The 14,598-nt window shown below is 35.5% G+C and overlaps 1 protein-coding gene and 1 long non-coding RNA gene across 3 annotated transcripts in view; one reads left to right on the top strand and one right to left on the bottom strand.

The window, feature by feature from the left end:
• The window catches only part of GPC6 (glypican 6), a 1,085,955-nt gene that overhangs the window by 569,264 nt on the left and 502,093 nt on the right, over positions 1-14,598 (top strand). The gene's annotated exons all lie outside the window — the stretch shown is intronic.
• LOC144287454 (uncharacterized) overlaps positions 1,712-14,598 on the bottom strand; it is a 30,651-nt gene continuing 17,764 nt past the window's right edge. Inside the window, exons 3-5 of the long non-coding RNA XR_013355245.1 lie at positions 5,941-6,003; positions 5,515-5,846; positions 1,712-1,887 (exon numbers count right to left, since the gene is read on the bottom strand). This is a non-coding gene — a long non-coding RNA (uncharacterized LOC144287454). The remainder of the gene's footprint in view (positions 1,888-5,514; positions 5,847-5,940; positions 6,004-14,598) is intronic.

Raw genomic sequence — 14,598 nt, 5'->3', positions numbered from 1 at the left:
TAAAATAATTTCCTCTGAGATGCCTTAATAGTTCATGCCCATGAGTAAAAAAAAAGAAAAAAAAAGCTGTTGTCATGAATGAACGATTGAAAGAAAGGTCTTATTCATATGCTTTAGTTCCTATGAGAAATCTTTGAAAACAAACCAGGCATGAAAAAGGCAATCAGTAAGGTTAGCCAGGGGTCATTTTAGCAATCCATGGGATATACCAGATCATGCATTTATTCATCCCTTCATTCAGCATTTATTGCGTACTAACTCTGGCAGGTGCAATGGGTACAATGAAGAATAAGACCTAGCCTTGCCCTTAAAGAACTTTGATTCCAAGGTGGGCAGCAGACAAATGAATGGTAGAGACTGCTAAATGCTAAGACAGAGGTATGCATGCATCACAAGAACGTAGGCGCCCATCGAGACAAGCACATCCCATGAGGACTCTTTTGTCTTATTGCATTTTATTTTGTCAATCGTGGGTTTAATGTCAACAGGAACATAATTTTTAATGGAGATATGGAAATTCACTGTTTAGACATTGAGAAAACTGCATAAATACTTATTATTTATTGATTAGGCACAAAGTACATGTTACTAGCACTATGAATATCTTGTGTTATTATATATGTGTATAACACAAAACCATGCCATATCGTAAACATAATATGAATATAACATAGAAGATAAGAGAGGAAACGCTCGATGAAATTCAGAGCTCACTAGACCAAGGATAAGAGATAGCTGGGATTGAATTCTTACTTTAATCCTACTAAGTTGTCTGGATGATTTCATTTCTTTCCTCTGTGGTGAAGTGAGGGGGTGGTACTAGATGGAATACTTTATTGGGAGTGGAATTTCCAAAGTAGCAATTATTGGAGTCATAAACATATGACCTAGGAACTAAGGTATATACTCAAGAATACACATCTGGACATTTAGATCTATGTGGAAAAGGGCTAGTCAAGTAATTCACTAGCAATTAATTTGAAAGTTGTAGGCCATTCTGTGTTGTATAGCATGCCCCTAAATATTTTTGAATGTGACTGTGGAATCTGTCCAACTACTATTTTGGGTTGTCACTCTTTTAGTTGGGCTCACCTCTAATTTTAGGGTGACATAGTTTACTCTTATAATACTAGGTTGTTGCTGTTTTCCGAAATCACTTCAAATTCCAAAGACGTTTTTGAGCAGTAGGATACCTGTATGCTTAACGGGTTTCCATGGGTCTCCTAGAATTCAGCCTGTCCATTGCTCCCATTCAAGCATTAAGGCTACCATGCTGAATTTTCTTCAGTGATTCATAATTTTAACTTTGGCCCTCAAGATGTATTTGGTGTTAATGCATGTTGCTGCCAGAGATAGTGGATGCCCTGCTAAAGAGATGGCTCTTGCAATGTTTCCTATTGAATCCCACATTTGATTGGCATGTGTGTCCTAAAAAATTGGCATAGCACCTTGTTAGCAGGTACAGGGCCATCTAACAGTTAGGGAGAAAGGCTGAAAAGTGATCATAAATGAAGTCAGCTGGGAGTGTTCAGGAATGTGTTTCAGGCTCTCTGGAGTAGAGGGAAGCAAATACTCTCATGGAAATCTTTTCCTTCTTTTATGTGAGTTTCCACGGACTGTAACTTTTCAGGAAGATTAGAAGATTCTTTTGCTCACTTGGAAGAATGAGGTTTAAAATTTAATTGTATAACAAAGTTACAAAACAGCATGATGTTTATATTGACAGTTTGTTAAGTCAGTATTCAGGTGGGTATAGCATATCAAATCACTTGATCAATTGGCTGTCGTGTATAGAGTAGAATGAGTCAGGGTGGGAGGATGGTATTCTTCTGCCACTTGATTCCTGGTGAAGTTTTCTGAGTTACTGAGCCTCTGTTATTTCGTCTGCTGAATGGGGATAATGAGAAATGGGGATGAAGAGTGGTCACAAGAGATAGAAATGTGAAAAAGGTGTTTGGTAAACAAAAGCAGAATCTTATAATTAAAAATATTAAGTGAGATTAACATTTTACATAAAAATGAAAAAAAAACCCAAAAACAAAATATGTTCCAAACTGGTCAACTATAAAACCTACCAGAGCAACATCAATTTGAAAAACTGCCATTTTCTATGTTACAAATAGGATGATCCTAATTATGGGATACTTTCTCTGCTTTGAGGAATACTTTCCTTATCTGTACTTTGGCCTCATGATGCACTGCATATAGACTTGTTCAAACAAAGAAAAATGCAGGGAGGTCACCTGGGATTTTGTTCTTTTCTAAAGGTTTTAAATATATGTGTCATCCCCTTTGGAACTGCTTGCTTTCTAGGCTGCATGTGAGAGACATCTTAGGCTGAATCCCACTGCAGTTTTAATGAAACTCACATACTAACCTGCTAATTAAAGAACAATGAGGACTGTCCATTTTTTTAAAAGAGAATTTGGAAAAAAAAAAAAAAAGAGAATTTGGTCTTTACATAAATAAAGTTCAGTAGACATCACACTACTACTCTTTTCTTTACACAGCCTCCAGAGAATCTTTAAGATTTTGTTCTAGACAATCAACTAAAGCCAAAATAAATATTCCAAATGATTTCATGATTTCTACTGGGAAGTTTCAGGACTTAATGAGTTATTTCCGATATTTCTAAAATAAATACCACTGGTTCTTCCTAACTCAGAGTCCTGCAAGATAAAGTTAAAGGTGAAAACATTTTTATTTATCTGTCTCTTTACTTGTCCAATTAATAATTGAGAACCACTGGCAAGGGAAGATTCCTTTTTCACAAACTCTCACTTCTTGTACACATGGTTTTATTATTGGTTGTACATGAGAACAGGTTATGCTTCCATCACTTGCACATTTATTGTTCCCTGAATGTTGACTTCAAAATTATATTTCTTCTCTGTTGAAATTTACAAATGACTATAATCCAGTTTCTAACCTAGATTGATACTTCACTCTCTTGCCTGTTGTCTAGTATCATGACAGAAGAGGACCGTTTTTGAGATTATTCTCAGAGTTTAGTTTAGTAAAAAAAAAATAGATTCCTAATGTTGATATTTTATCTTTTTTTTTAATTATGCAGGGCTCAAGCACTAATAAATTCTAAGGGTTGATGTACTAGTTGAAAAGATAATTGCAAATCTTTTTAGAGAAATACAGAAGTAGCACTGTTAAAAATGTTCTGTTTATATTATCTGTTGCTTCTTCTGACTTTGTAATTAATAATGAAACTATATGTTAGGTAACATAACCTAAAACATGGCCCAAGAATGAGCTATTTAAATAATGTGAATTATTTAAAAAACCCAATCAGTCTTCTGAAGTGTAATTCTATAGGTTATATAATAACTTATTTGTTTTTCTGTGCTCTTGTTCATTTGTTTTTCTTCTTGCTAAATAGTGTTGGTGTGTAAAAGGTCTTAGCACCATTATGATAAAGGAACCAATACATTTATAAGTAATGTAAAACAATCAGTTCAGTTTTATTTTACTATTCTCCACTACGGATTGTATTACGTTTTAAAAACTCTGTAGATTTTAATGTTTATACCTGATTCACAGTAAAGCTTACAAAATCATAATCCTTAACAAATTCTTTATAGGCAGAAAGAATTGTTCTAATAGACTTTACTATAAAATGCCTTAAGTACTATATTTTCATTTCTAAAATCTTCAATCGAGATGCAATCAAAGGTAAGAATTAAAAGTTTCAGTATATTCAACACTTGTACTCAATTTGTTTCCTTTCCCAGTGGTAGTCAGTTATTTAAAATTTACAATGTGAAAATATTTTTATTTCCATTAAGTGACATAGCTGATCAAACTCACATTCCATTCATGAGTCTGAAACATGCTAATGTGATGTGATTACATTACACCTAATGATATATGCAAATGTATTTTTCTGAATTTCCTTACTATATCTCCAGAAAGAAAGACAAATCCATCTTTTTTAATTATTTAATTTTCTAAATTCAAGTTATCACTGCCCTTATGACATGGCAATATTTAAGTATTATTTGTGAACATTATTGAAATTCACAAAACTACTGAAGTTGATTAATCAAAATAACATGTTTGTGGGGACAAGGTAAAAGGACTGTAGCTATTGTCAAAAGTCAGAATTGACTTAGCCTTTTCCATAAATCATGGTGGGAGTATCATTATCATATAGAACTAATGATACTTCATGTTGTGAGTCTGATTACAACCACAAAACAAAGAAAACAAAGAAGAAATCACTCTTGAACACCTTATATGAAGAGGTTGGGATGTCTCTTCCAAATTATCATAATTTGATTACTCAGCTAGTCTATTAAACATAATTCATTGAAACCCACAGAGACCTAACAAATTTTCTTGATGATATGCAGGTTCCTTTCAGTTCTTTCTCTTAAAAACCAAGTGGACAGTTTTGGAAAGAGCAATAATATCTTTTCCTCCATTCCACTTTTCATTTGGAAATTTCTAAATCTCTGTTTGTGGTTCTAAGGTACCTCTCCTTCTCTCACAGTACCGGTGTTTGATTTATTCACAGATAACATTAAACTTCATTGAGAAAATGTTTTTTTTTTAAATATGCTTTTAGTTCTTCAAGTTCCAAATCACTGTTTTCCCCTTATAGAATGTATTCACATATTTTCATTTGAATTGTATTATTACAATTTCAGTGGTAATCCACAGAAGGCCCAAGTGAGGATATTCTTGGCATTACCTATATTTTTTTAGAGAGGGGTAGGGGGAGAGAGAGAGAGAGAGAATCTTAAGCAGGCTCTGTGCCCAGCATAAACCCAACATAGAGTTCAGTCTCAGGACCCTGAGATCATGACCTGAGCTGAAATTGAGAGTTGGTTGCTTAACCAACTGAGCCACCTAGGTGCCCCTTGGCATCTCCCTAAAAATGGTTTTAGCATGTAGATTATCAATACTAAAAAAAGAGAACTTTTAACCAGTTCAGAAATGTTTATCAATTTTTACGAAGCATCTATGTCCTATATATGTTAGCCTATATGTTTATAAGGAATAATGTGTTTTAATTATAAACTACACAGTGTTCATATCCACTAATTAATGATTAGCCTATTAACATATTCTGCTTGGCAACACACTCTTTGTCTCATTTTTGTTATTTATATAAATTTACAATGTTAAACCTTCTTTTATTAAGACAGTCCATCTTTAAAAAATTAGTTAACTTACCTTCCACCTATATGAATCTAAATCAGATTTCTTTCTCAGATGAATATCAATTGGTGAGAGGGTATAAGCAAAATTCTCTGACTCTCAGTTTGTGCTGAGGATAAAGCATCATGTTCAAAATTGTTTTTAAGTCCTCTGGACCATTAACATTCAGTCATTGGTAATTGAACATTTAAATTGACTCAGGTACTGTGATACGCAGAGTGGATCAAATGATCTGAGAGCATGGACCCTGGTACAAAAATTACATAAGAGAAATAGGGCTGTACACAAATAAAGAGGCTACAGGGAAATGAGTTAAACATGAGTAACAAAGATATTTACATAGTTTACACTGAGGAGCAAGTGATAAATTCTGCATCCATGGTGAAGGGGACAGTTGGCTTGGAAAGAAGCTAGATATACACTGATGCAGGACAAATTTTGTAAGGATGAAGATGAGTTTTCGAGGTCAACGCTGTGTGGAAGGTTATTCCAAGCAGATGGGACTGGAAAGAACGAAGGTGGGAAATGGTGCAACATATTTGAGGTGGCTGTGGGATAAGTTGCAAGGTACCAATAGCTTGGAGAAGAAAGCCACATCTGGGTTGTGAGTCTTGACCATGGTCATGAGTCATCTTAATACATCTTCAGCCAACCTCCATCCTTGGTTCCTTCTGGCACAATTTTAGAGAAAAAAATTTAGTTAAGCAAAGCAAAAATTTTTGTGGACTTAAATAAAAGTAGAAGTTGAAGAAAAATAACACTAACCATCTTTTGTCATTGCCATTTCTTGCTACCTCTTCCTAGTTGAAATTTCATGGTCAACATTTCCTATATTAAAATGGTAGGACAATAAACAAGTTACAGTCACATAACATGTATTTAGTACCAACTGTATGCAATGCACTTGGCTTGTCTGAAGGCTTTTTTTACATTGGTCGCTATAAGAGGGGCTATAAAATTTCTTCTTATTGGAAAGAGGAAAATAGATCACAATAAACTGCAGACACGCTAGGGAGTTTACTCATAAACAGCAGGAGAGAATAAAATCCAGTTTTCACGTAGAAAGAAAGCTACATGACTGAAAGCAGCACTCTGTGGGAGATGACAAACCATAAAAATATCAGAGATGTTGCAAAAGATTTGGAAATAGTCAGCTATGTCAGCCCATTGTGAATTCTATACCTGGCTGAAGGTTTGTGCAGATGCTATCCAGAATAATTTGATCAGGCCTTAGCTATTTTAGAGGGTAATAAAATGGTGGTCTTGCCAGCATGTGCAAGTGATATCATTACAGTACTTTATCCTGGGGAATTAGAAATTTTCTGTATGTCTGAATAAAAAAAAAAAAATGAAAGATTCAGACCATTTGTAGGGTCCTAGAAAGATATGCAAAGCAAGGCAAGAAAAGAGAAGGTTTAAATGGAAATCTCTTTAAAATATCAAAGGTCATCACAAATTGCTTTAAGACTATTGTTGATTGTTACTTTGGTTTCTGAAGATGAAATTGTGTTAAAGCATATAGGTTATCTTGTTGAGTATTTTAATAAACTGATATTAACTAAACACCATCTATGTTTTCACTATTCTGAGAGCTAGAAGAGATGAAGAAGGAAAATTGGTCCTTGAGTTGCTTACTCGTAATTTACTCAAGCAGAGGAAATATGCATATACAGAGCAAAAATAAAGGCTGACAAAGAAATATAATTGTCCAAGTGTGGTAGCACGGTCTGTAAATATATAGGTTCAGAAAGAATAGTGATATTTGTGGGCTATAGATAATGCAGAAGAGGAAGGAATTGAGCCAAATCATTAGTTTTTTTTGTTTTTTACTTTGAGTGAGTATATTGCTGCTCACACATTCAGTTAAACAACATTATCATTTAAACTCCACCCTTTTACAGAAAAAAAAATGTACAGCTACTATTAATAACCCCTTATTTTAAATAATATTAATTATAATGTAAGGATATGAATTATCCACCACCTATTATTTGGTGGGTTAAAAGTGCTAAGATCCTGTTTTAGTCACACATATTTATTTGTAAAACCTAATCTTTTTTCACCATGATCAAATTAATTTCAATTACTACCTGTCGTTATACCAGGTCAGTATGCTGTGGTTACATTATTAATAGATCTTACATGAATGAGCAATGGCTGATGGTGTATGCTTTATTTGTGGGGTCTTTTACACATGAAATTTTAACTTGCTGTTTTGGATTCCATAACATAATGCTTCATCAGAACCTTACTTATTTGAAGAAAAAAAAAACACAGAAAATTTAAAGTGTGCTTCCAATAAAAGAAAACATTCTTATATTTATTTGTTCATTTAGATTTCTGTTCTAATATCCCAATGCTTTTAAATCCTGTCTTTTCCATATTGCCATTTTTCTTTTTACTTTTACATAAAATATATTTTCTGTTCTTCCTGTTTGATTAAAGAGTTTTGAGCAAAGGAATAATGCAAACTGGTTTATAGCAACTCTTCTTTTAAAATATTTTATTTATGTATTTGAGGGAGAGAGCATGAACGGGGGAAGGGCAGAGACATAGAGGGAGAAGCAGACTGCCCACTGACCAGGACCCTGGGATCATGACCTGAGCCAAAAGCAGATGATCAACCCCTGAGCCACCCAGGCACACCTAGAGCAACTCTTGATATGAAGTGGAGAACAGACTTGGAGGACAGAAGAGAAGGAAGTATACCAGTTGGACTGTTGCAGTCACCTAAGTAAGAGATGCTGCTGACTATAACTAACAGTAGAAGGAGTGAGAAGTAGATGAATTTGGAGTACATCCTGAAGGTAGAAACCAACAGGATGTGAAATGGGGGGAGAAAGAGTAAAGAATCTATGATGACGCCAAGATTTTTGCCCTGAACAGTAGGAAATACATTGTTGCCATTGAGTGAGATGGTAAAGACCCAAAGTGGTGCCTTCTGGGGTAAGAATATGAAGAGATCAGTTTGGAAACAGGAAGTTTTAGAAATCTTGTATGCATCCAAGTGGAGATGTTGAGTAGGCTGTTGAATATATGAGTCTAGAGTACTGGAGAGAGGTTTCATCTGGATTTATAGAAGTGGGAGGAGGCATCAGGATATGAGTGATATTTAAAGCTGTAAGATGAGATGGCATCTCAAGGGAGTGAGTGTATATAGAGAAGAGTGGAGATCCAAGGACTCTATTTTAAGAAATCTGACAGAAGTGGATAAATCAGCAAACACAACCAGGAAGAACAACCAATAAGATAGAAGGAAAATCCTGAGAGTACGATATTCTAGGAGCCGAGTGAAAAAATCTGTAGCAAGTAGGAGCATATGAAAACCATGTTAAATTTTTCAGATGGGCCAATGGAAAATGAGGATGAGAACGGACTAGTGAATTAATCTGGAGTTTATCAGTACCCTTGACTAACAATTTTGTTGGGGTGATGAGGCTGAAATCTTTGTGGTTTCAAGAAAGAACAGGGAGGAGAAACATCATAGGCTGTAAGAATAAATGATTATTTTAAGGCATTTTGTTATGAAAAGGAAGGGAAGAAATTGAAGCTGATTTGGCAGTAGGGTCAAGGAAAAGATGATTATTATGTAATCATATTAATAATAATAAAGATATTATTATCATTGTTATAAGTTTAAGATTGAAAAATGAGACCTGTCATTTGCTAAAAGGAAAAAGTAGAGAGAAAATTTTAAGTATGTCACAATTAATATTAACAACTCCGTGAGGTATATGCTATTATTTCCTCTATGTGAGGGAAGCAGAAAACAGTTACTTAGCTAGAACATAGGCAGTCTGGTATTTTGTCCTTGGCAATCTTGTTCAAAGTCTGATCCCCAAACCGATTAACTTGATGACTCTGAGGTATTTCCGGATAAGGTCACATTCTGTGGTACTAAGGATTAGGGTTTCCATTATCTTTGTTGGGGAATACAGAATTCAACCCGTAACAACCATATTACAATTTTATGTGGGTTTTGCCTCATATGAACTTGATTGAGAATCATGGATTGCAACATACAGTTTTACTGATCCATCTACTTGTGCTCAGCTGTGTCCTTTGCTCTTCATTCTTCTCTTCCCCTCGCCAGTTTTTTCTCATTCTTTAGATACTGGCACAGCACTGCCTCCTCCGGGAAATCATTATGGATTAGCCTAGATGAAATCCTTCCTTCAGAGGTTTTTAGAGCAAGGTTCACCTCTTTGTCTCAACTCTGTCTCATTGTAGTTTTGCAATGTACGTGGGTTATCATTTGATTACATGTGTCTCTCACAGATCCACAGAAGAGGGGCCGTGTATCTGGAAGGCCACATTAAGAGCCAGGCCCAGAGTGGATATATATATGTCTGAATAAAAAAAAATGAAAGATTCAGACCATTTGTAGGGTCCTTGAAAGATATGCAAAGCAAGGCAAGAAAAGAGAAGGTTTAAATGGAAATCTCTTTAAAATATCAAAGGTCATCACAAATTGCTTTAAGACTTTGGTTAATTGTTACTTTGGTTTCTGAAGATGAAATTGTGTTAAAGCATATAAGTTATCTTGTTGAGTATTTTAATAAACTGATGTTAACTAAACACCATCTATGTTTTCACTATTCTGAGAGCTAGAAGAGATGAAGAGGGAAAATTGGTCCTTGAGTTACTTACTTACTTAAATATATATATATATATATATATATATATATTTAAGAAGAGTTGGTTTAGGGACACCTGGGTGGCTCAGGAGGTTGGGCATCTATCTGCCTTTGGCTCAGGTTGTGATCAGGGATCCTGAAATCGAGTCCCACATTGGGCTCCCTGTAGGGAGCCTGCTTCTCCTTCTACCTATGTCTCTCACTCTGTGTGTCTCTCATGAATAAATAAATAAAATCTTTAAAAAAAAAGAGTTGCTTTAAGTTGTTGGACACTCTACCCTCTTAAAGAAAGAAGGGGAAAGTTCATTTTAATCTCTTCTTTGAAGTAGAGTAGTTTTTTCTGGATATAAATTGAGTTAGCACATGGTCTTAAATTTTTTTAGTGATTATACCAATATACCTTGGTGATGATGTGTCAGAATGAGGAACTTCAGAATTCCTGTACAGAATGTCTTGGTATCATTCTTGAAGGGAATAATGTACTTATACACTTGTTTTATATGATATTCTATGTTTATTTTACAGTTTTCTCAAGTACTTTTAAGGACGGGGAGTAGAATGGACATTCTAAATTTATTTGTAGTTTTATTACATGGAGAACAGTTAAGTTAGACTAAAGAAGACTCTTGATCCTTAACTATCTTTAAAACTGGCCAACATCTATCATAGCTCATGCTATTTCACAAAATAACTATTGTATAACAATAATTTGAATCTCATTTTGTCTTAGTTTCATTCAGTATAGTAAAATAAAAACTCAATAACTTACTATATCGATTTTCTAACTAACAAGGTAGACTCAGGGGCCAGACTTTTTGGGGTTGAATGCTGACCTTCGAACCTTTAGCCTCTAGTTTAGGAACAATGTTGCGGTTACTTTCATACCACTATGCCTCAGTTTCTTTTTTCTGTAAAGTGGATACTAATAGTAGGTGGAAGTCTGTTTTGAGAAATTAAAGAGGTCTCTAAATTCCTTAGAGCAGTGCCTGGCCGTAAAGACATTCAAAATGCTAATTATTATTATTATTATTATTATTATTACAACTTGGTGAGGTCTATTTCTATTTCATGATAGTGAAAGAATCCTTTTGCATGAATTCCATGAAGATTTCCTGAGGCCTGTTGTATACCAGATAGTACTCCAGGTCTTGGGAACATAAATGGATAAGACATTCATTTCAGAGATGATGCACCTAACTCTATACAGTAATTGAACTCAAAGTGTAGGCAAAAATATTTATAAATTTTGGTAGTATAGGTTTAGCAAGACCTTCAAGTACATAGAATTGTGTATTAAAAAAAAAGTCTGTGTCTATTAATCACAGAAAGCATCCACAAACTCTGATTTTATCCACAAGAAGACAGCCACCAAAAATGGATGATAGTGGGCGAATAACAGGAAGCCAAGAGCTTAATTTTCTCCTGTCAAGGCATTTCAAGCTTTTATTTTAAGCCTCCTCCTGGCACCTGTGTTATTCGCCCCTTGAAAGGCTTTACTTTTAATGCAGCCAGTTTACTTTGAGCTGTCAGTTGATGAATTTCATTATCTCATTTGGCTCCTTTATTTTAAATTGGTATATGAGCACCACTGGGAAATAGTAAAAAGAGCTCTGGTCTAGAATTAGTCCCTTCCCAACTCTGTGATCTCACCCTCTGACTTCTTGACTGGGAGAGTTACTCCATCCTCTGGGCCTTCTTCCATTCTTTTGTAAAAGGAAGGGGTTGCATGAGGTGGTGGTGTGAAATCCTAGGAGGTCCTGCCTGCTGCTGTGTGCCCTCCTCTGCCCTGTTGGTCAGGTGGGGGAACCTGCTCTCACTGCTGTAGGAATTACCTGAGTACACAGTGAGAAGCAGTCACCAGTGTCCTGACTGCTTCTCACTCTGTACTCAGGTAATTCCTACAGCAGTGAGAGACTGTATCAGTGTTGTTATTCATGAAATGACACTAAACCCCTTCAGGACTTCTCTTGAGTGATTATAAAAGTTTTTGTGCAATTTGGTTTTCAGAAATGACAGCACAGTAAAAGCAATATGCTCTAGTGCCTAGGAAGTTCACCAAGATTGAATGAAGAACAAATGTAATTCTATCAGTGTGGAATTCTTCTTAAGTTTTCTCCCTACAGTACCAGTTAAATGGCGTTTCTAAAGTCTTTAGGAGGGCAGCTTCATAGAGTTTTCGCCACTCACATGAAAGTTTAGCTGACTTCTGGGGAAAATAAGCAAGCCAAAGAATGGGCTTTCCTCTCTGCAGCAGACACATTGCCACTGATTTATTATTACTCCATGAATTACTATTTAGGGGGTGTGTGCAGGGGACTTACCAGAATGGAAGTCCTTTGAGGTATTGCATTTGAATCAGGGAGGAGGATGGATCCCAAAGCAGATTGGATAGATTGGGGAGGAAAGGGTTTGTGGTGCATATGCCCCAGAAAGGGTTTGATCCGATTCAGAATATCAACTCTGAAGATAAAATCCTGCCTTAGTCTTCATCCCTGGGAACCATATATACACTGCCCCCAACACACACACGAGAAAGTGGCTATAAAGAAAATAGTATAAGCCAAAATATATTGGGCACGTGAGCTTACTTGCCACAGTATATAAAGAGGCAAATCCAATTGTGAACTTTCCAGAGTATTACCCCCATTGGCATTTATTATTCTCTTCTGTTTCCAGTGTAGCATATTCTATTTGTTTGTTTCCCTGCTCTCTCTCCTTATGAAGTTTATGGCCTTCCAAAATTTGCCATTTTTAAATCTCTCTCTCTCTCTCTGGTTAGATACATTCATTCAATAACGTATTTTAAGATACAGAAGAGAAAGGGATTGTGGCTCTTTTGACTTTGCACTCTCACTCTTAACACTGTTTCTGGTGCAAGAATGAATTCTGCATGTTGCTTGACCCATAGCTAAGAAGGTGTAAAGATAAGAATAGTTTCCTTATAATTTTAACTCTTCTTTTTGTCAAGGTGATGTGGTATATGCCGTAAAAACAAAGACCAAAAGCTGCAATATAGACTAAGGACAACCAAATGGTAAAATGAATTCATTGTAGACAAAGAGTTGACAAACTGTGGCCTGAGGACCAAAACTGGTCTGCAACCTGGTTTTGTTAATAACATTTTAATTAAATACAGTCACATTCATTCATTTATGTACTACCTGTGGCTGTGTTTTCCTTTTTTTTTTCTTTTCTTTTTTTTTTTTGTGGCTGTGTTTTCTTTCCCTTATTTCTTTTCTTTTTTTTTTTTTAACTGAAGTATAGTCAACACAAGTTTATATTAGTTTCAGGTGTACAACGTCATGATTTGACAAGTCTGTGTATGTTATGCTCTACTCACCACAAGGGTAGCTGTCATCTGTCATCTTATAACACTATTACAATACCATTGACTATATTCCCTGTGCTGCACCTTTCATCATCATGATTTACTTGGTTCATAATTGGAAGCCTGTACCTCCCACTCCCTATCACCCATTTTGCCCATCTCCCCAACCCCTTCCCTTCTGGCAGTCTTCTGTTGGGTCTCCACAATTATGGGTCTGTTTTTCCTTTCCGTTAATATGTCTTGTTTTTCTTTTACATTCCACATATAAATGAAATGATATGCTATTTGTCTTTGTCTGACTGATTTCACTTAGCATAATACCCTCCAGCTCCACCCAAGTTGTTGGAAATGGCAAGAACTCATCCCTTTTTATGGCTGAGTAATAGTCCGTTGTGTATATATACCACATCTTCCTTATTCATTCATCTATTGATGGGCAGCAGGTTGTTCCCATATCTTGACTATTGTAAATAATGCTGCAGTAAACATAAGGGTGCATATAACTTTTCAAACTAGTGTTTTCATTTTCTTTGGGTAAATACCCAGTAGTAGAATTACTGTGTCATATGGTATTTCTATGTTTAATTTTCTCCAGAACCTCCATACTGTTTTCCATAGTGGCTGCACCAATTTACATTCCCACCAATTGTGCACAAGCATTTGTGTTTTTCTCTATCCTTGCCAACACTTGTTATTTCTTGTCTTTTTGATTCTGTATGGCTGCTTTTTCACTATAACCAGAGTTGGGTAGTTGCAATAGAGACCACACAACCCACAAAGCTGAATATATTTCCTATATGTTCAAGTTTGACAATCTCTGTTGCAGATTTTCAGATGTAGAAAATGAAATGATCATCATTTCATCAATAGTAATAATCAATAGTAATTTGTTAAAACCAAAGAAACACTGTTCCTTTGCTACATATAATCAACCAAAGCCTTATATTTTTCAGACTTTTGATATTTCCAAAGCAAATTTATCTCACGTTACTTGCTAATGGAAAAAGCAAATTGGTTAGACTGTGTTTATGGTATATAAAAGTCCTCTGGTTTGTAGAGCTGAAGTAGTGCTCTTCACTGGACAGTCATAAATATAAACTGATCCACTGTGACATGATAAACTTCTCTTTTGTAGTTTACACTGATGTAAATAGCACTTTCCCTGGTATTTATGATTCAGTATGGCATTCTGATGCTGGGATACAGTTTATAGGACACATGGGTCTAGACTCCACTGTCATTCTTAGATTTCCAAGGTCCTTTATTAAGTGGGGAACTACGGTACGTGATACACATTTGTGTTTCAAGAGGTAGAAGCGGTCTCCTGGATTTGCTCAGGAATGTTTTGGGAAATAACCTCTGCGCTAGAAAAATAAAAGATGATGTCAATGCTAGTCAAAACACTTAAAATATGACTGTCCTGCTTCTAAAATGCTTTTCCATCTTGCCTTTTCCGGG

The sequence above is a fragment of the Canis aureus genome, chromosome 17, assembly GCF_053574225.1.
Source record: "Canis aureus isolate CA01 chromosome 17, VMU_Caureus_v.1.0, whole genome shotgun sequence".
In the NCBI taxonomy this organism is placed as follows: Eukaryota; Metazoa; Chordata; class Mammalia; order Carnivora; family Canidae; genus Canis; species Canis aureus.
This window is presented reverse-complemented; position numbering and strand designations above follow the sequence as displayed.